We start from the raw sequence: 23,211 nt of genomic DNA, 5'->3' as shown, positions 1-23,211 counted from the left end.
GCCATTGCTCAATCTGTTGCTCATTGAAATCTACAAGGTGATCTATGGAGTGTGTCACATCTCTGTTGATGTTGTGGTGCAGTTTGCCTGTTTGAGTTCTCTGTGCACATACCTGCTTGTCTGGTGATCACAAATGGTAGACACAAGCTTCCCTAATATGTGCTATTTCCATTTCAGGTCATCAGTAATGGTGACTCCAAGAAATTGAATCCTCTCCACAGCATCCCTTCCAATGTACATGAGGTTGTGGTTTGCTTCCTGCTAACTGAAGCAGACAACCAGATCCATGGTTTTGTTAACAATAAGAGAAAGAAGCTGTGAGTTTGAAACCACTGTATCAGAAGACAAACTTAATGAAGGAGCTAAAGCTGTGTCTGGGAATAAAGAACAAAGCATGGAGCTCAGTCCTTCACCTTTTGGCATGGCTTGGTTTAGGAAGAGTGTGCAAGGAGTGATGAAGGCTAATCTGCTCAGGCTGAGGTCAGCCACTCAAAAATTGCTACTTCAAAGTAAACAGGCAGATAATGTTCATGACCAGTGCCAGTAATTGGACACTGTGCTGTGTGGAGTACAAGTTAAGGGGTGTTCTGCTTAAGTTAGTTAATGTACATAAGAGGCTATCTCTTAAAAAAACTGAAACAAAAGTAGGTGATGTTTTCCCTTCTGTTAAAAAACAGACATCTTAATTCTCAGTTATTTTTTTCAGATTTACATAGCAGTTACATGACAGTATGAAATATACAGTACATGTACAGAATCTTTTAGCTGTTGCAGTCAATATATTTTTTTATTGTTGTATAAACAGGAAATTTATTATTATTTTGTGCTTATTTTCATTCATAGTGTTGTAGCTACTGCAGAGTGGTTTGATGCAAGAAAGCTCCTTTCTTATGGATTTTTTATCTCAACAATGTTGCTCTCTCAGCCACTGTGAGAGTCTGGTTTTGTGGCTCTTTTTTGGTAGCACTGGAAGCAGGTGGCCAATCTGCCTTAATTGGTCCAAACCATTATGCACTTCTACCCGGTGGGATCCGCTCACTGATGTTACTGATGATGCTGTTACCGTGTTCTGTGACATTTTTTTTATTCCACTATTTTACTCACAACACATCTGTTGTGTTGTTGAAACATGTCAGACACTGAAAAATTACAGTATTTGGTTTGTTCTCTTTTTAAAATCAGTTTGCATTTCTGGTAATAAATTATGTATAATAATTTGCAGAAAAATTAGCAAAATACGTGAATAATTTATTGTTCAGTCACTTAGCTTACCTGTATTTCAATGTTAAAAGTATATACAGCATGTTGACAATTAGACCTTTGTATGCCATCAAAGGACAAAAAAGAGAAAGAAAGAACGAGAGTGAGTGAGTGAGAGAAGTGGCTGATGGAGGGATCCTCCACATGTCAGTGTTGATGTGTTGAGCTGGGTTTTTGTTATCGTACGTCCTGGAAAGGAATTCCCCAAAAACAACCCTGACAGAGAGAGAGAGAGATTATGAAATAAGAAAAGGATACCTGCAATTGAACAGTAAAGGACAGGATTGGCAGCCCACTGCATGCTGAGACCATATAAGAGAGAAATTAAGGCCAAAGAGGATCGGTGGGAATATGCAAGGTGATCACATGAGGTTCATGTTATACAAACGCTCATGCAGATAGCCCAGATACTGCCTTGCATCCCTGGCCTATGCAATGTCTGCTTAGCATTCAAAGGAGTAGCTCCCCATTTGTCACTATAAGACAATGCACAAGTGTTCCATGAGCACTCCTAGAATTCTTCAAAATCTGTCAGGTATAGGTTTTAAAAGGTGCTCCTGTCCAAAATCTTACAGAATCATTAAACTAATCTGTGTAATGGCCCCTGAAAGACAGTATTGCAAGTATAATGGATTGATATAGCCTCTGTCACCACATATGCTAAATGTTCTCAAATATTCTAGCATCTTGTATCGTGGTCAAGTGTAGCTTAGTCATGGTAAAAGTAACATCAAATGAAATATACTAAGAGGAAAGCTAAAATGAAAAAGGAGCTGCCGGTAGTCAAATATTTAAGGATTTACTATTCAAAGTTTAGCCACTCTCTACCATATTGGGGTATGGCCTTTAGCTAAGATTGATTTATCTGTAAAATTGTTAAGGAACTTAGCATGTATGGATCATAAAGTATGGTAGAAGGCGGGGTACAGAGTTAAAAGTACTTGGAAACAGAGAGAGAAGAGAATCTACCCCAGCAGACAGTAATGGTCTAAAGGTGTGTTCCCACCCTGTTCGTTTGGTGTGTGTGTTTTTTTTTTTTTGATTCTGGTGTGATTTCCCTGAAAGCCTGGTTTGTTGATATGAACACACCAATTGCTCTCTGGTGCAGACCAAAAGAACTGGACCAAGACCCTTTGCAAGGGATGGTCCCTGGAGAGGTATGCATGAGGTATACATGTGATCCAATATAGAACCAATCTAACTACAAGAAATACTGTTTGTCCATGCTGTAGTAGTCTTGCTAAGCATCAATTGTCGGTAATTACTGAATTTTATTCACAGAAGAGTCAAGGGTTAATATGGAGCATTACATACAATCAGAAGGTAAAAATAAATATGCACAAAGGTACAAATGTGACACAATTTGCATAAATAAAATAATCAGACAACTCAATCAGATTTTTGCCCCCTACAGACCGCCCTTCCACTCCCAAGCATCACATCCAGCTTAAGAAAACAGAGACTTCAGCAACTAAAGCTACAGCCACCTGATATGAAGTTTGCTGTGTGTCTCCGATTTGAATCGTTCAGGTTGTATGTTTTCATATCTAACATTTACACCTGGTTCGAGCATTGCTTTGTTGAAGTTGTCCTATTGTTTACTTACATTTCACAATGACTGATGATTATTAATAAAATGAACTGTGTCAATTTATGTTATGTACTGTCAGGGTTAGGGATTAGCCCTTGGCTACTGTTAGATTGTGTGGCCTTTTCAAAGGAAGCCATTGGGATACAAAAACCTAACAGGAGTAGCGGCTCCAAGCTTTTGCTAGGGTATTCTGAAGGGTAGCTCTTTTAGGGGAAGCAATTTAAAGATGGGTTGACACGTAAGCAAATCTCAATAGGGATGCCTTGTGAGTGAAATGGCTTCTAGGTCCATGGTAAGTTATTGAAGTTGAGATAGCTAGCCTCGAACAGTGTTGAGATATTCTTGCTTTGTATTTGATTTGTTCTTACCTGTGCTGAGTGAATGTTAAATAGGTGTGACAAATAGAGGCACTGTCGACACCTTGAATCCTCAAATCAGACACCAGACACCAGATAAAAGTCCAATATGACTTTATTTTATAATAATTATGTGCACCAAGCACACTCCACTTCACTATACTCATAAATAACACAATAATAAATCAATAATCAATACACAATCCTCCACTCCCAGACGCTTAGCCACCCTGCCTCCCAGCTTAGCTCAACGCTCTGGTCTCTCACAGTCCTTTATATAGTCCATGACCCGTGAACACTTCCGGGTCAGATAAAAGCTCCTTTTCTTCAACCCGGAAGTGTGTCATTCGCTCTGTCACCATGACTAAGACGTACTTCCGGGTTATAGGTGAAACAAAAGTCTCTGGGCCTTCCTGCAGCATCCCCTGGAGGTTCCCATGGTATTCAGCAGGGCTGTGATGAAAAACTCCACTGTCCATGATGCCTTGCTGGAACTCGGGGCTCCTCTATGTTGCAGGCAGGGCTCCACCTGGTGGCTTGGGGGTATTGGCCTGGATGAACGGTAGGACATACTGTATGTACAAATCCAGGCTAACAGTTAAGGCATTTCCAGTATTAACTTGTCCGCCAATAAAAAAAAAAACCTCAAAGTGCCATCCATAGACTTTTACACCGCATACCAATGATCCTCCATCCCCACAGTCCATGATATGGCCACAGGCTGTTCATTGGTGTGCTTAGTTCGCTTGCAGCTTTTCAGTCTGAAATGCAACTGAAGTAACAAGAAATTAAAACAAAGCTACGAATCAGCTCCTGATTCAAAACAGAGCTAATGGACTAGGAGTGGGGAAAGGCCTTAAGACCTCTATAGAAACATATTAGCAGATGTCCCTTTACTTTTTCTGGTTTCCCTTAAATCATGCCTTTTTTGTGTATATCATTCAATAAATGGACCATTTTTGATTATTTCTTGGTTTCTTGGTATTATTAAATTTATTCAGATAAACAAGAGGGTGCTTTTTTAACACTTATTATGATATTCCCTAAATTAAAATTATTTCACATTACAAAGGTTCTGGGACTTACATGGATACTATCCTAAATTCACTTAATCCAGTTCAAGTTTCTTGGAATCAGAATCTATCCTGTCAGCACTTGATGGAATCAAGACTGGACAAGGAGTGAGTCCAGTGCAGGGCACATATGTGGGCCATTGTAGAATTATCAAGTTATAAAACCTAGGAAGATTCACAAGAACATGTAAACTCCACTGACAATGACCCAGTATGGAATGTGAACCCACCCAGGACACTGGAGTCGTGAGATTGTTTTATTAACCACTGTACGTCTGTGCCACCTGATTCTGGGAACTAATAGTATTTAATTTCTTTTTAATTAAGAATTTTAAAAACAATTTTAATTTTGATTTTTTGTGATTAGCTCATGTGAAAATTGAAGATTGGTTTCTAAAATATGTTGAGAAGTCTACTTATACTGTATGTACTGAAAGTTGGCTGTTATATTTTTATGTAATCATTTCCACAAACCCCCATTTGTGGGGGAACAGAGTCTATGCTGACAGCATTGGGTGGAAGGCAGGAACCAGTCCTGGACAGTGAGCCGATACACTCATGAACCCATCCATCATGGAGTTGTCATGAAACTAAAGCAGTTATGGAGATAACATGTAAACTCCACACAGACATTGAGTTTGTTTACATGCACAACCAAAACAGGGATAAAATGAGAAACCTGGTTTCTTAAAAACCTCAATTTACAAGTGCAAGTGTTTGTCTTCTTTGTCAAAATGCTCTGACATCATTAAACTGTGCAAAAAAGTGTTAAACATCATCATCTGACACAATCAATACGAAAACAGGCATGAAGCCTGTAATAATTTTCTTGTGTTTTATAAATACATGCAGTCCTTCATGTACTGTGAACTAAACAACATCCATCCCCTTTGTACATCCTTGACATGAGCCACCGATGATTTACGCTATTACCACTGCTTCACATTAATGCACTAGATCAACTTATCTATAGCAAATTGCTGGATTAAAACTAAACAGACACTTTATTTATAGGTTTCTATTACCGAATTGCAAACAGCACACTCTGTTTGGCTTGCCTGAGTGATTGAGCCCTACAAAGGAGTGGCATACTAGTACGGGTGCTTCTTGCCTTACACCCGGTACTGTTGGGATAATAATAATGTGGGTATATTTACTTCAATAAACTAAGTATTGTGTCAGACTATGTTACCCTAAAATGGCTCTCGAAAGTGGACAGCTGAGCTTAGCACTGTGCATTCAGTTTATAAACATAAGTTTCGAGATTTCTGACATATTAAGCCAGATTGTTTCAACCAGGAGAAGGAATAATGTGATCACGTGAGATTTGCCTCAGGAATTTTATCTTGTGGACTCTTCTGCTTGTTTCTGCTCAAAGCATGTGTGAATGTGACACAGGCACAGGTGAACAGAGTGCAGCGGACATATACAGACTACTGTAACTTGGTAAGGGTTTACATGGCCAAATAGCGGGGTTACTCACAGAGAAATCTACTTCTGTTAACCTGGTTTCTCAGAGACCAATAACTTGGTTTCTCTAACACCATATTATTCACTATTATAGAATATATTCTTTGTTTCCTTTGGAATAAGGGTTTAAGCTGCATTTAAGAAACCAGGTTTCTGTGAATAACTGAGTTGTTGAAGTGCATGTAAACCTGCTCATTGACCGGGTGTGGGATTTGAACCTAGGTTACTTGGTCTATGAAGCCAAAGCACTAACTACCGTACAATAATGTGTGCATGTATTTTGTGATTACAGTCTTTGTGACAACTAACTGGAGCAGCAGCAACTAAAGATTACACACTACACTTTTTTCTGTCATCTTAGAAGCATGTATAAAGAACAGAACAACAATATGAACTTGAAAGCAATATGTGAAAATGAGCCAGTTTTGCAAGTTTCACAGTACAAAATAATACAGATGTCAATCTTCTCTTCAGTTTTGCAACAGTGCCCCCGTGTGTGTGATATGTGCATAAACTTGAGATGTACTGTTTTACTATGTTACTGTAGGCATTATTGTTGAATGTCCCAAGTAATATTGATCCTTCTAGTGGAAATGAAAGGAAACAATTCTAAGTTATTTAAAAAGATACTTAATAAGAAATTGTAAGATCTTAGTTTCACAAATTCTACGTATGAATATCCATGACCCTTACATTAACTTAGATACAATGCACCTAATGTGAAGAAATGCAGGGTATTCGTGGGAAAATACAAGAAATATACATAAACATGATTTAAATGGTTAGCCAGCAACATAGATTTTAACAAAAAGCTGACTACACAAAAGAATCAGCAATTTGTAGATAGATAGTGAAACATAAATAAAATTTATGTTATTTCATTTTTATATAATGAAGACATTGCCATCAGTTCATGACCATAGATGAGGACAGGGATGTAGACCAACCTTTAAACCATACTGTGTCACTGATACTTTAAGCTCAACCATTGGATGGAGCCTTCCCTCCAGCACCCTGGAATAGGCTTTACCACATGATATGGAGTCTCTCTGAAGTTGGAATACATTCTCTGGTCATCTTTCTTAAATATGGGAACCACCACATCAATCGGCCAGCCCAAAGCTACTTCTATGTGACATTCAATAGTTACATTAACCACACTATCCCAACAATTTCCAGTTCATTCAACGTCTTTGGTTAGATCTTATCCACCTCAGCATCCTTACCAACATGGAGTCTTCAAACCACCACAGTGACTTTAGCAGCCGTGATGGGATTCCATCAACTGACCGTGTTTGGTGCTTCCTTCTAATAGGAGGGCATGTCCACTGGGTTGAGGAGTTTCTCAAAGTGTTCCTCCCCCTGCTTGACAATTCCCCCACAAGAGTTTCGCACCTCTTCATCCCTGCTTAACACAGTCCGGGCAATGTCACATCTTCCCCTTATGAACAGTTTGCCAGAACAGCCTCTGAGGCCATCAAATAGTTTTTCTCCATAAGCTCCCCAAACTCTTCCCATGCTTGAGCTTTTGCTTCTGCCGCAACATTTACAGCAATCTTCAAAGCCTGTCATACCTCTTAACCAAGTCAGGATATTCCATAGAAAGTATTTCCCTGAAGGCAATTTTATTAGTCTGCCAGCTTCTTTTGCCTCTCTTGTTCACCACTTAGTCCTATGGTTGCCACCATGAGATTCCCTGGCATTCCTCAAACCACAGGTTTTAGAAGCCACTTTCACAGTTGAGGTCTTGAACAGAATCCAATCAGACTCAATGCCCCCCAATTTCACTCTGCACATGGAAGAAGTTTTCTCTAAGGTAGGAGTTGAACTCATCATGAATGGAAACCTCATCATCCAAACATTCCCAGGACACTCTAACTACTTGTCTAGGCTTCCCAGGTCTATCTGACCCACACTTTGAATCCAGTTCATCACCAGATGATGATCAGTTGACAGCTCTTCCCCTCTCTTCACCTGAATTTTCAAAATATATGGCCTTAGGTCAGATGACACAACTACAGCTACGAAGACTATCACCCATTTAGTGCTGTGGTACCAGGTACACTTAGGAGCCTGCTTGTGTTTGAATAGGCAATCCCTGACTATCATAAAAATCCAATAACAACTCGTTGTTTTGGTTCAGATCCAGTAGGCTGTAACACCCAAATATGCCCCTCCAGTTATCTGTGTCATTCCCCACATAAGTATTAAAGTCACTCAGTAAGATTACTGAGTCAGTGGGTTGCACCTTTTCAGCACCTCACCAATTTTCTCTAAAACGGTTGAATATTGACTATGGTGCACATTGCTATGTTTTTAAATACATTTAATATTTATTTTGCATTTAGTAACCAGGAAACCACAATAGTTTTATGTAAAGTTTCAGTAACACTTTACATTAGGTGTCTGATTATGTAATACTGACAGCATAATTACCTGTAAAATAAGTGCTGTTCATGTTATAACCTTGTACTTACTGTGTAACACAATGCAAAAATATATTTAAGTACTCATTTGTAATTGCAATTTCACACTTTTTATAAGTTCACTAGACAAAGAGCCCGTTTCGACAACGTAAGATGAAACGGGCACGAGTGGAATAGTATAATATATAATAAGTATAAGCACCACAAACCTGATATAGGTGTATTGAATGAATGCGTAATTAGGCCTTGAGCTGTAGTCAAAATCGCCTTTCAGGCCTCTAGAGCTTTAATCGAAGTCGCCTTTCTCTTTGAATTTTCGCGGCCGTAAATCCGCCGCCTGCTGCGATGTCAGTCTCGTAAGGTTTTTCGACTGCGCATTCGGCTTCGGACGGACGTGAGTGAGTGAGTGAGTGAGTGAGTGAGTGAGTGAGTGAGTGAGTGAGTGAGTGAGTGAGTGAGGAGACTGGCGAATTATGTATTATGATTATTGTCTTGACTTATTTTCCATGGACAGAAGAGTAAATATTATGCAGTCATGTGAAAAAGTTTGGGAAAAGTCCAAAGTTAATTCTTTGGATTTTTGTTTATCATTGGCTGAGCTTTCAAAGTAGCAACTTCCTTTTAATATATGACATGCCGTATGGAAACAGTAGTATTTCAGCAGTGACATTAAGTTTATTGGATTAACAGAAAATATGCAATATGTATCATAACAAAATTAGACAGGTGCATACATTTGGGCACCCCAACAGAGATATTACATCAATACTTAGTTGAGCCTCCTTTTGCAAATATAACAGCCTCTAGACGCCTCCTATAGCCTTTGATGAGTGTCTGGATTCTGGATGGAGGTATTGTTGACCATTCTTCCATACAAAATCTCTCCAGTTCAGTTAAATATGATGGCTGCCAAGCATGGACAGCCTGCTTCAAATCATCCCATAGATTTTCGATGATATTCAAGGGACTGTGACAGCCATTCCAGAATGTTGTACTTCTCCCTCTGCATGAATGCCTTTGTAGATTTCTAACAGTGTTTTGGGTCATTGTCTTGTTGGAATATCCAACCCCTGCGTAACTTCAACTTTGTGACTGATGCTTGAACATTATCCTGAAGAATTTGTTGATATTGGGTTGAATTCATCCAATGCTCGACTTTAACAAGGGCCCCAGTCCCTGAACTGGCCACACTGGAACCTCCACCAAATTTGACAGTAGGTAGCAGGTGTTTTTCTTGGAATGCGTTGTTCTTCTTCCGCCATGCAAAGCGCTTTTTGTTATGACTTTGTGCAAATTGCGCTGAATTGTAGAACAATGTACAGATACACCATCTGCAGCAAGATGTTCTTGCAGGTCTTTGGAGGTGATCTGTGAGTTGTCTGTAACCATTCTCACGCTTATGCCGCTCCTATATTTTTCTTGGCCTGCCAGAACTGGGTTTAACAGCAACTGTGCCTGTGGCCTTCCATTTCCTGATTACATTCCTTACAGTTGAAACTGACAGTTTAAACCTCAGATAGCTTTTTGTAGCCTTTCCCTAAACCATGATACTGGACAATCTTTGTTTTCAGATCTTTTGAGAGTTGCTTTGAGGATCCCATGCTGTCACTCTTCAGAGGAGAGTTAAAGTGAAGCGCAACTTACAATTGACCACCTTAAATACCTTTTCTCATGATTGGACGTACCTCTCTATGAAGTTCAAGGCTTAACGAGCTAATCCAACCAATTTGGTGTTGCAAGTAATCAGTATTGAGCAGTGACATGCATTCAAATCAGCAAAACTACAAGGGGACCCAAATTTTTGTACAGCTAGTTTTTCACATTTGATTTAATTTCATACAACTAAATACTGCTTCACTAAAAATCTTTGTTTGGAAAACACCCCAGTATTCAGATGTTCCTAGGAAATGAAAGACATACCACTGTTATCTTTTTTGTTGAAAGTAGAGTAAATTATTATGCAGGCTGAGAGGGGTTCCCAAACTTTTTCATATGACTGTAAGTAAATAAAAATGACAAACAAAATTATTATTTATATACATCTTTTAAGTTTAAATTATAGATTTGAATCTACTTCAAATTTGCTTGCTGATATTGCTGAAGCTGATGCTGAGTTCGATGCACTTTCATATCCTGCTAATGCCACGCTTTGATGTGATGGCACACTGACTTGATCACCAAGAAAACTCACTGCACTTCCTAGTAGAAAAAGTAATTTTCACTACTGGCAAATAGAAAATTATTTCTTTCTTTATGGTGTTTCCCATTTCATTTAAAATATGGTGGTGTCTTCATCTTTAATGGTACAAAGTATTTTCATTCCAGATGCTTATATTCCATTAACATTTAAACTTCAAGAATGCATAATTGCCTGTTTTGTCCTGTTATTTCTGATAATGGACTGATTCAGTTTAAAGCTCACTTCTATGTGGTTACATTGTTTCTTTTAAAAATCAATACAGAATGAGACACTCAACCACAAACAAAAGTGCCTTTGGTAGAATTGCACAAGAAGGCAATGAAACACCAAAAAGCAGGATGAAACTCTTAAGTACTTGTATTCCATGCATAATTGTGCTCCTGAAGAACAGATACTCTACTTAAGATGAATGTTGTAAGATAAATCAGTGAGGAGAACTTGCATATCTCTGACACTTTGGATTACCACACTTTTCAGCAAAATCTGGTAAATACGCTACATACACGCAGTTAATACAATACTTATCTTTAACAAATGGTCAAAAAACAAAAAAAAAAAAACGAAAATGTGGTAAGAAGAAAGGAAAACACCTTACTCAAAAAGGTCTAGCTCTCTCATGTGTTTTGCTAACTTGTGATTAATTACTGTATGTTTACTATTGAATCTTATTTATTTTTTTTAGTTTCTGGAAATCTGCAGTGTTTGAGGTCAATGTGAACAATAAAGACACAGATCAAGGTAAAGGTTTATAGATTGATTTTTTTTGTGTACACCTTCAGCATTATAGTAGATGTTTCGGTAGATGCAGGAACTTTACTTCTTTAACAAATAGTCAATTGTATAAAAAAAATTAAAGAATAACAAAACAAAGTTACACATAATTTGTGACTCCTATTTGAATTCAGAGGGTGGCTTTAGGCAAGTCCCTTTGTACTGTAATATCATGTGTCAATTCTGACAACTACCATTTCCCTTTTGCTGCTTTTTGTTTTCTTCCCCGACCAATTTGATCCTACACAGCTCATGAATGTTAATGTGAGGTGCCTGAGATGGACAATTTAATACTATTAGTTTTTTATTTGCTGACCTTTACTCCAAGCAGGTCTGTTTGTGTTTGTAGTGTGTTTGGGGTTGCTATTCTGTGTAAAGATGAAGCTTTTGCCAAGAAGTTGAATTTCACAATGTATAGCACTATAATCAAATATATTTATATTGCTTAGCAGTCTTCATTCCATTGGGTCTGACTAGATCTTATGCACTATTGTCTGAAATGCATCCCTATCCCATGACAGAGCCACCACCCTGCTTCAGAGAAGCATGCACATAGGCATCAGTGTGTGGTGCTCATTTCAGGACATCATTCTCCCTCTGACAAAACACTGTCTTTCCTCTAGCAAAACTCCATCTTCACTTGTACCTCTGTCAAAACTGCATCCATCTATCAACAAAACGTCCCCATTCCATGTGGCAAAACTCCATCCTACAGATGTTACAAAACGGCATTTTCCTCTGACCACCAACAAAACTACATCAACATTCTGCTCTTCGACAAAATGCCATCGTCTATCCAGCCTTTTAAATCCACCAACATCTCTCTGCTCTTTCCTACATCAAAAAATGCAAGCTGGACGTTTAAAAAGGGGCATGGAAGCTGTCAATCATTTTATTAAAAAAGGAGATATACATCTGCCAATCATTATTTCAAATTACACACTCCCCTTCACATTTAAATGGGGAGGAATATATTTTAGACAGCCAATTACATTCATCCCCTATAAACATAATTTTTGAAATATCTGTATGCTGCAGCTTCATTATACCGTATGGTGTTTTGCTTGTATAACATTGTTTGCATGTACATTTTTATAGTTTGTTTTATGCAATTCATAAATTATTTAAAGTGTAAAATGATGATGCTTACTTCCATGATGTTTAAAGCATAGTTCATTTTCCTTTTTCTACCATTTAAAGTTATAGTGGTAACATTGCACATTTGAGGATGGTAACTCATTTTTCTTCTATTTTACACAGGAATACATACTAAAATACATTTTTCCTAAATTGTAATTATAGTGCTCCATGACCCTGTGTCTGGATATAGCGGGTTGGAGAATGACTGACTGACTGACTGACTGACTGACTAATTATAGTGATAAATGTTCATTAGACTTGCAATGGACATAGGTATATCAGTCTATAGTGCTAGAATAGTGTAAATGCAGCTAATAATTCAATTCAGTCCCAGAGATTTTAGTTTTTAACATTGTTTCAGTCCATGGCGCAGTTCTGTGTGTCTTTCTAACTTGGAACAAAGAGCAGCAAAAACAAGTTCTTTATTAAAATGTATCATTTATTCGACCAGAATAATATATGGCAACTATGAGTAAGGGGAAAATATAATGTAATGAAAAACAGCAAATCTATGTCATACACACAAAAACAGTCTTCCACGTACTTCATAACTCTCTCCAAATCTTTGGCCAGTGGAGCCCTTAACAAGTTGAGCTATGAGAAAATCCTGCAGCCCCCCAAAACAAAACCTGGGATCCCCTGGTTTAGGCTGTTTGTAATTGTGATGCAGAGGCTGTCCTAAACACCTTGAGGTCAAATCTGATAAGTCATATGTAACAAATATGTTATCCCTGAACAGCACACTCACCTGGGGCCTCATGTATAAATGATGTGAACGCACAAAAATTCTGCATACACCCTTTTCCATGCTCACATCGCGATGTATAAAAACTAAGCTTTACGTAAAGCCACACACATTCTCATGGCAACACAACCCATTGTGTACGCAAGGTTCTGCTTGGTTTTGCAAACTGGCGGCACCCAGCGTTAAAGCAGTGTTACTGTTCCTGTGTGGTTTCCCTTTCTTTTTTAGATTCACATCCATGACGTGGGCTTTATCAAATACACTGAAATTAACCATATATCATTTATAAATTTAAGGCACCTGATTGTAATCAATCTGTAGCAATACAATGGTGCACAGAATGGCCAAGCTATTCCAAATACCATAGCTGTTTTAGCGTTGTTACTCTCAGTGCACCACTCAGAGTATTTTAACCCATTGTATCCGAGTGTGAAATTTACAGCTCTGCAGCAGCTGATTGGAAAGCTCTACAGCGGGTTGTATCGAGAGCGCAGAGAATTATCAAAATAAGTTTATGGAAGATTTGCATATTAAATCTCATTGTACTATACAATGACAATAAAGGAATTCAATTCAATTCAATAGAAGAGAGCATGTATTTACAGATGATGATGACTGGGTTCTAAGTTGATTTAGATTTCCAAGAGCTATCCTCTTGGAGCTGTGTGCTGTTAGAATACTAGGATGTATACTTGATATCATTTTATGATGAAATGCATTAAAGTATTACATTTTACAGATAAATTAACTTCATTTAAATAATATATATTGTTAATAATTAAACATGTGGGGGCACAGTGGGACAGTGGTAGTGATGAGCTGGCACCCTGTCCAGGAATTGTTTCTGCCTTGTGTTGTATGCTTGCTGGGACTGGTGCAACTCTGGATGGATAGATGAATGGAATAATTAAACATGTATTACAAGGATTTGCCAATGCTCCTCAAATGTTTTGGAGAATCGGTGTTCTAAGCTTTCAGCTGTTTTGACATTTATTACAGAGTATATATTGTAGTGATTGGTTATGTGAAGAAAGAGAACGGAAGGACAAGAATTAGGATTTGGCACATGTTGCAGAGATGATACTGCTGCAATAAATTATTTCATCAAGGGTTGTGTGCACCATAGCAAGCATCTTGCGGAAGGCAGGAACAATCCCTGACAGGGCGCCAGCTCATATCTAACACTGTGCCACCGTACCCCCATGTTTAATACATGCTTTAATGCATTTCATCATGAAAATAATATCAAGTATACATCTTAGTATTGTAAAATGTTCAGAGAGCTGTAATATCATGAATGTATTGTGTGTGAAGTTCAGTGCCTGAATGATTCTGTCTACAAAAGAGAAAACCCATTTAAGAAGCACATAGTGATTCACACACAAAGAACACATAGAATACGAAGCATTTAACGTTCAACTTTATTTATGATAGGATTTGAGAAACACTAGTAAATTAAACATTGATTTTAAGATGAAGTTTACGATGTTCTACTTAAATGGCAAAATAAACAATGAGAATAAAGTTGAAATTTCAAGATTAAAATTGACATTTTTACCTTTTTTCCTTCACTGTGTCCCTATTTTTTCTTTTCCCTGTACCCTAATATGCTTCTGTATACGATGGGTTATGACTTGCCTTTTCACAGTGAGTTTGATATCTGACCACTTCTTTATTTCAGGCACTGTGTGACTTTCTGGACTTGAACATTTGAGTGTCTCTGCCACTCTGTATCACTTAACCAACTTCCTTATGTTGCTTATACCACTGCTTAAGCCAACAAATAGTATGTTGTTCCTTGCGTCCACTTCCAATTTGCTGAACTTCTTCCATCTTCCCTGTGCTTTTCCCATTGTCTTTTCACAAAACACTGAACTAAAAGAGCTATTTATATTGATTTGCATACTCAAAGGGGCATAATTCCAGGAAGAGTAGGGGTGGGGCGGCTGAAACGTGCATGTGAATTACATTTCATGCTGATCGAGATTTGTGGAGTGGAAGTGTGTGGAAGTTGGTTTTGTGCATCTGAAGTTTTCTGTGCATATGCACATTTCCACTTTTGTCTGTATGCCATGTTTTAGTATGAATTCTATGCACAGCTTAAACATGAGTCCCCTGGCTACCAAAGAACAGCATTACAATACTGTCTACACTGTATGTTGTGAAAGTGGCTTAAAATCCTACATGGGTGGCATATAGCAGGAAGACCAAAAAGGGAGTAGCTTGAGGACATGGCTAAAGGACATTAATTAGTCAGACTGTTCAGTTTTAATGCAAAGTGCTGCACAGTCCTGGATCCCTGCCAGAAATTAGTTTAGTCCACCTTGGAGTAAAAACTGTGCTGATTATTTATCCAATGGCCAGGATAAAACTGAGATATTTACCAACAGTAACACCCAAATTATTGACTCTTCATTGTAATTGTAGGAAGTTTAATGGAGAAGCTGTAGTGTGGAGTTGAAGATATCACGGATCATTGTCTTTGCCTCCAATTCATGTTATGTCAACTCAGGATGAAGTATTTTTGCAAACTGAAAGATAGTTTATTCAATTAACGAAGATGAGTGTGAAACTGTAAATGAGAAGGGACATCCACAGTACCTATTTGGTTAACAAGTTAAAAGTAGCTCTCTGCATTTCTTTAAATATGTTATATAGTAAGAGTGAATGAAAACAGCACCTTTGTCATAAATTATTTTTGGTTTTGATATTGATTATGATGCAGGGTTCCTAAAGGTGGTCTTAGCTGTGCATTTTTTTATTAATATATATATATATATATATATATATATATATATATATATATATATATATATATATTTCATTTTTAATGAATACTTTGAATTTCTGGATTAGATTCACCAAATGTTCTTTGCTGAAGAGAAAGGTTAAGTCCTGGGATTATGTTGCATGCATGAGAACAACATTCACTTTAATCCTGGAAATTATCCTCTGCTTATGTTTTGTTTAAAGTTGAGTCATTTTAAAAAAACATCAGTTTTCAAAAAGCTCTTCATGCTGATATTCAGCTCATTGGCATATCTTATTTGAAATTTTGTTTCACCCCAGAGCATCTTCATGAAGTCCTGCATTCCTAGCTTTCCCTAATGATCTCACTAATTCCTTTTAATGACTGATGTACAGTATATCTACTGTAGGGTGTTTCCAGGTGACTAATTGCTAAACAATGGGCCTTTTCACATTTATGTTTTCCTATAAATTGCTGCCAATGCATAAAATTTGTTATTTCTATATGTTTTTGAACAATAGGGGGTATGCAGAAACCATATCTCAACCCAAGTAAGGAAACAGGAGGTCAAAAAGTATAAATAGAAATTATGAAAGGAAGGAATGATATACAGTAGGGAGAAGAAAATGTGCACCAAAAAGAAAAACAAAATCATCTAACAGCCCCTGCTGCCTGCCTAAACACATGGCTCAATTTTCCATATGCACAAAAACAACCCTCCTTTCTTACCTACCTCCATCTTTTTCACCCTGACCTGTTTTCCACCTGAAAGTTGAGGCTTTCCCTTTGACTCCAATCCCAACTCCAAGCTTATCAGACTGGTGTGAGGAAGACAGCTTTATAGCCACAGTGTGAGACCACTTCTGGTCTCATGTGTGATGTGTAGATGTCCAAGATCTATTTATTTAGAGCTCATTCAGGCAGCCAGAGGTGCTCCTACATTTCTGAACACGGACTAACATTTAAAAGGACAGGACCACATAATCAGTCTTCCACTCCCAAAACATACATTTCTCCATACATAATGAAAGGGACCAAGTGCTACCTTAAAAAAAGGTTGGGAACTTCCTTGGATTTCATACTAAAATGATGCCCTCACAGAAGTGTGACCACACATAATGTTGCCCCTTGGCACAGAATTTTCTACTGGTAAATCCAAACCAGGTGACTGCAGCATAGTATGCCATCTTCTAAAATGACTTGTAGCATGAAGCCAGATTGGAATTCATACCTGGAAGAGTCAATATGAGAACAACATAATAAAAAAATCACTAGAATTTTTTAAAATCCTTAATGCTGAAGAGAGGACAAAATACACAAGCAGAAGATCAGACACGTATAGCCTAAACAGGAAGAAAGAAAGGTACAAAAAATGTGAATAAAAAAGACATAATTCAATGAAAAAGCAGAGAAAAGGGTCAGAATGCTAAGAAAACACATAAATCATAAAATAGCGTCAGATCGCAGAGAAAGGAAGCAGAATGTTCCAGCAAAACATCTTTGCCATCATGTCTCTATTTCCTGATTAATGTCAATTATCACATGGACAGTCACCTTCTTGTCATACTATAATGCCTAGAAAAATTCTTCACTTGGAAGTTTTCACATTCTATTATTATACAATATTAAATCAGAATGGATTTAATTTGACTCTTTTGACATTGATCATCAGAAAAAGACTTTAATGTCAAGTAAAAACAGATCTAAATTAATTACAAAAATTAAAAGTAAATAATTGCATAAGTGTTCACCTACTTCAAGTCAGTATTTAGTAGTTGCTCCTTTGGCATCCATAGCAACCTCGAGTCTGTATGCACTGGTCTCTATCAGCTTTGCACATCTGGACACTGCAATTCTTCCTCCTTCATCTTTTGAAAACTACTTAAGCTCTGTCAGGTTGCATGTGGATAAGAAGTGAACAACCTTAAGTCTAGCCAGAAATTCTCAACTGGACTCTAGCTCAGCCACTCCAAGACATTAACATTGGTTTTAAGCCATTCTTGTGTAGCTTTGGCTTTACGCTTGGGTTTGTTGTCTTGCTGGAAAACAAATCTTATTGCAAGGTGCATGTTTCTTGCAGACTGCATCAGGATTTCCTTGTATTTTGCTGCATTTATTTTCTCTCTACCCTCACAGTCCTTCCAGGGCCTACTGCAGAGAAGCATCCCCACAACATGATGCTGCTGTTGTTATGTTCAGAATTGAACCCTGTGCTTCTTTAAAGGTTTTGAACATAGTTGATTTCATATAATACAAAGGGCAGGATGAGAATAAGGGGGTGTGGTGAACTGGGAGTTTGTGGGAAAGAAAACTTCTGATTTCTGGCCTTCTTTAGGCAGATTTATGGCTGGGCTTCACGTTTCTATTTCTTAATGAATGGTTAACTGGGACATTCAGTGACTTGAATATTTTCTTGTCTCCATCCTTGTGCTTCTCAGTCACCTTTTAACAAAGTTTCTGAAGTGTTCTTTTGGTTTTTTTTTTTGTGAAGGTTATGCCATGATACAGACTCACCACAAGCTGGAGCTTCAAGTTACAGGGGCATTTATACTACCATCATTTGAAACCCTTCAAGTACAGATAGGTGATTTCAGTTTTAACTAATTATTTGATTTCTTAAACCTATTGGCTGTTCCAGTGATGATTTAGATGCACATTAAAGTAGGTGAATACTTACGTAATCAATTATTTTTCTTGTTTTATATTTGTAATTCATTTTCATCACTTCACAGAAATCTGTTTTCACTTTGACATTAGATAATGTTTTTCTGAACAGACAAACCTTTGTAGTTAACACGAGTAGTGTGGCAATTGCTGATATTACAATGCTAAGTGGATTTGAACCCAATAAAAAAGATCTTGATAATATAAAAAGCCTTGGAAATTTAAAGGTTATTGATTGAAAGTAAGAATCTCTTCCAGGACTCTCAACTGTATAAATTTGTAAAGTAAGAGGGTCTGGACCATTTATTCATAATGTGACATTCTCTGACCAAATTTGTTTCTATTCAGGGAATCCAGGGGCTCAAGCCTCTCTCCCTGGTAGCATCGGTCACAAGAAGAATGTGTGGGGACCTAATCCAGGTATTTAAAATCCTCAAAAGCATTGATAAAGTAGATCCAGCAACATTCTTTAAGCTTCAGGGTGAATCACATACCCGAGGACATCAGTGGAAATTAATGGGAAGTGCATTTAAAACTCAATTCAGGAAGCTCTTATTTACTCATAGAGTTGTGGGATTCTAAAACAAAGTACCAAGACATGCAGTTGAAGGAGAAACCTTGACAATCTTTAAGAAGAACCTGTATGAGATATTGGGACAGCTAGCTATTAGCTAAACAAAGAAGCTTGATGGACTGAATGGTCTCCTCTCATTTGTCAAACTTCTTATGCACTTATGTTGGAGCCAACCCTTGATGGGCCACCAGTCCATCATCACTGCAGCAGCATAGTCAGCAGCACTAACAACTATCCCACAATGCCACCTAAAGGACTGACCCGCTGTGCATTTTTAAATTCACACTCAAGGCCAATCTCTCATACACTCACACTCTAATACTGGATCAAATCAGAATTACTATAAATTAAAATATATTTAAATATGTTCTGTAAATGAACCTAACTGTTAAAGGAAGCTACTCTGACAGATCCCTTCAGTCTTGCCATAGAGAGCTCAGTTGCTCACATGGTATGGCTCCACCAAATGGTATAATAAAAAGACATCCTTCTTGAAATTTATTTGTAATGGTGACTCATGACTGTACTTTATTTACTGAGAATTTGCCCTGAAAGGAGATATGAACAAAACAATTGAATATATGATTGGTAACACCTATACTAGTGTATATATACTTATGGGAAAGCAGAAGTATAATTTGATTGTTAAGCAAACTTCACAAATTGTTTATTGTTTACTTTCTTCTGGTTCCAAAATCCACAGCAAGTTATTTCTATTATTGCCACAAAGCTGAGCCAAATTCAGTATAAGCATGTCTACCTAGAACACTGGATATAGATTTTAGTGAATAGGGTAGAGGCAAACGTTTCTGAAAACAGGTTTTCACTTTTAAATAATGAGTTATTGAATGTAGATTGATGGGCAAAAATGGTCATTTCATCCATTTAAAATGAAACCTACAACACAATAAAGTGTACAGAAAATGAAGAGGTCTGAAACAACTGTGTTTATAAACAATAATACCTTACATTTAACAATATAGACATTTCTTTGGATTGTCACAAATGTTAGAAAGAATTTAAGTGCTCAGACCTATTGTATACTGGCAATAAGAATTAAAATAATTAAAAGGTGGATTATTCATGAAAATAATGCATGGTTTGCATTCAATCTCAATTTTTTATTTACATACAATATTATTTTGCTGTCACAATTATGATAATATTTTGTATTGCATGAGGCACCTCAATTTTATTTTATTTTGCCATGGACAATGCTGTGTTGCTTACCACTGCTAATCATGGCTGCCACTCATGTTACTTGCATCATGGGAACTCTGACATCATGACATGATGGCACTTTTCTTTACAATTTTCTTCTTTCTTTAACTGCTTATTACCTAATGCAAATTAAGCTAAATGGAATTTGCAAGGAAAATGTAGTGTTGCCCAGTTTAGAGGTTACCCTATTAGCTATACATATGAGGGACATTCAAAAAGTTTCCACACTTTTTTTTTAACTCTATTTATTAAGAATTTCAAAAGCAAATTCCATCACTTTTCTACATAGTCACCTTTGTTTGCAATGCAATTTTCCCAGCGTTGTACCAACTTTTTAATGCCCAGTTACTCCTCCTCCTGCCTTTGCTGTTTCCAACGAAAATATAAAAGTGCGGAAACTTTTTGAACGTTCCTTGTTTTACATTTCTGTTTGTTAGTCATATAAGTAAAAATATCTCTACCACAATGATTATGAACTGTTACTGATCTTCCAGTGATCTGTTTCTCTCTTGAAATCCTGCTATTGTACTGTGGTATGGACTGCATGAGGCTCCATTTCCAACTGGGCCACCATCACAATACAGTATATACTATGTATACTGTAGCCAGGTGTGGGAATGACAGCTCCACAAAAGGAAACATTTAATATCCAAAATAATAACAAAATACAAAAGCTCTTTAGTATATGTGTCCCACAAAAACAGGGCTGAAAATCTAATTAAAGCAATCAACTGTTAAGTCGTTCTGTAGCGAAGCTCCATCTGGTTGGTAGCTCTTGCCAAAAATGACACCTCCTTCCAGGAAGCTCAGGCTTTTATGGACAGTGAACCGTAATGGGCAGAGTCAGATTCCCTCACTGGGCAATTTTCTTGGCACTGTGGAGAGAGAAGGAGATGACAATGTTAGTGATAGCGCCCCCTCTCATCCCAGCAGGTTATTACAAACCTCGATAGAGCCTGTAAAGACATCCTTTGATGTTTTATTTGTGACAACACACACACACACACAAATACACTTTATATGGTATTTTTGCATATAGTGCAATCAGAGTGTGTCACCTACACATTTATCTAAAGCAGAGTCTAAACTGTGTAAAGTAAAGCAAAAAGATATAAAAGACAAGAACAGTTAAGCAGGATTAAGCAAAAGACTGTCTCACTGGGTGTAACTATAGTACTAGGGTGTTGTACCGTGTTAGCCATTATGAATGTAGAGAAAAGCCAAGCAAAATGACACCTTTTATTGGCTAACTAAAAAGATTACAATACAGTATGCAAGCTTTCGAGGCAACTCAAGATCTTGCCTGAAGAAGGGGCCTGAGTTGCCTCGAAAGCTTGCATATTGTAATCTTTTTAGTTAGCCAATAAAAGGTGTCATTTTGCTTGGGTGTAACTATAAAGTTTCACTCCTGTCGGTTTAGGTGGGGTAGCTTATCCTCTTGTCCACCTTCTGTAAAACCACAAAATGTGCTCTGTCTCTCTTCTATTTTTGTATTCCTTTTTTATCTCTTTATCAGTCTCTCCTTCCTGTTTACTGTATATTGGTTGATCGACTATCGTACTATAATTACAGCAAGGACAACCTTGCAGTTTCTGCATCTGCACACTTAATTAAGATAAAGATTTTGCCCTCTTAGTATAACAGTGTAAAATATGTGACCATTGTAAAGAACAAAATGAAATTATTTTGACAATCAGTTTGATAAATTTTACTTTGTAACACTTCATATTTTTTACATTATGCCTAAACATCCTACTTTCATTTCTTTGCTTTTGCAAGTTCTCAGGTGTTTATTGAGGCCTTGTCCTTTGTGTTACAAAAGCCTGGCTGTTGCCTAAGAGTTTTGGAGGAGATAACTTTCAGTTTCAGTCCCCGTGCTATCAGTGAATGTGATACAATGTGATACTGCTGCTGAAGAATGTGAATTTCCCATCGGGATTAATAAAGTATCTATCTATCTATCTATCTATCTATCTATCTATCTATCTATCTATCTATCTATCTATCTATCTATCTATCTATCTATCTATCTATCTATCTATCTATCTATCTATCTATCTATCTATCTATCTATCTATCTATCTATCTATCTATCTATCTATCTATCTATCTACAAAGCGGGGGACAGGACTTCCACGGCTCCATTCCAGTGAGGAGGAGAAGGAGGAGGAACTCTTTAAATCAGCCAGCTAACTCTCACAAATGTACTTATCTAACTTGGCATTCCCAAAACACATCACTTGACCCCCTAATCAGGGGTCAGTCAGCAATGAGTGTACCATTTGAATAAACAAAACCCAACTGGACTCTGAGCTTTACTTTTTGAAGACTGCGGGGAAATCACATGATTAATTCCCAAAGCTGATCAGCACTGGGGTTTTCCGGTAAACTCTAGGAGTGTTTTTAAGAATTGCTAAATAATGATTATTAAAACTAAAGTTTTCTTTTCTTCATCATGAATTGTACTGAATGTGGTAGCTTTTTTGTGAATGTGAAGGAACATAAATGTGGACAAATGGAATACAGCATGCCATTATTTGTGATATTATCAAACATCTGTTGGTAAACATCCATCTCATAGCACCTCTTTCCATTCTCTTTTTTTGTTTTTTTTTTCCAGTTGCATTTGCAATAAAACATGGAAGGAGCCATTCCTGGATGAAAGACCAGTCCAGTGTAGAAGGGGGCATACTTCTACTGGAGTTGACAATGAAATTTGAAAATATCATAACACAAACAGAATGAGCTGGTAGGGAAAAGGAAAATGTTAGGAAGAAAACTAATAAAGCAAATGCTTTTGGAACTTGCCGGCTTGATACAGAATTCCCCCCAGCTGGGTATTACACCACATTCTGATGGTTTAAGGAAATGGTGCCACTATACTTCTATACAGTGCATTTTTACTTTCTCGTATACGAAGTATAAGGAAAGAATTGTATTTGTCCAAAATTCGCCCTTGAGATTTTGATGA

General features: G+C 37.4%; 1 long non-coding RNA gene across 1 annotated transcript; it reads left to right on the top strand.

Annotated features, from left to right (window-relative positions):
* The first annotated feature begins 10,716 nt into the window (after positions 1 to 10,716).
* Positions 10,717 to 23,205, top strand: LOC114645689 (uncharacterized). The gene is made up of 4 exons (XR_003715167.2): positions 10,717 to 10,862; positions 11,059 to 11,114; positions 18,273 to 18,365; positions 22,861 to 23,205. It is a non-coding gene; the product is annotated as an uncharacterized LOC114645689 (long non-coding RNA).
* The last annotated feature ends 6 nt before the right edge of the window (positions 23,206 to 23,211 follow it).

Source organism: Erpetoichthys calabaricus, chromosome 1 (assembly GCF_900747795.2).
Source record: "Erpetoichthys calabaricus chromosome 1, fErpCal1.3, whole genome shotgun sequence".
NCBI classification, from domain to species: domain Eukaryota; kingdom Metazoa; phylum Chordata; class Cladistia; order Polypteriformes; family Polypteridae; genus Erpetoichthys; species Erpetoichthys calabaricus.
Note: the sequence above shows the minus strand (reverse complement) of the source record. Positions and strands in the feature narration are given on the sequence as shown.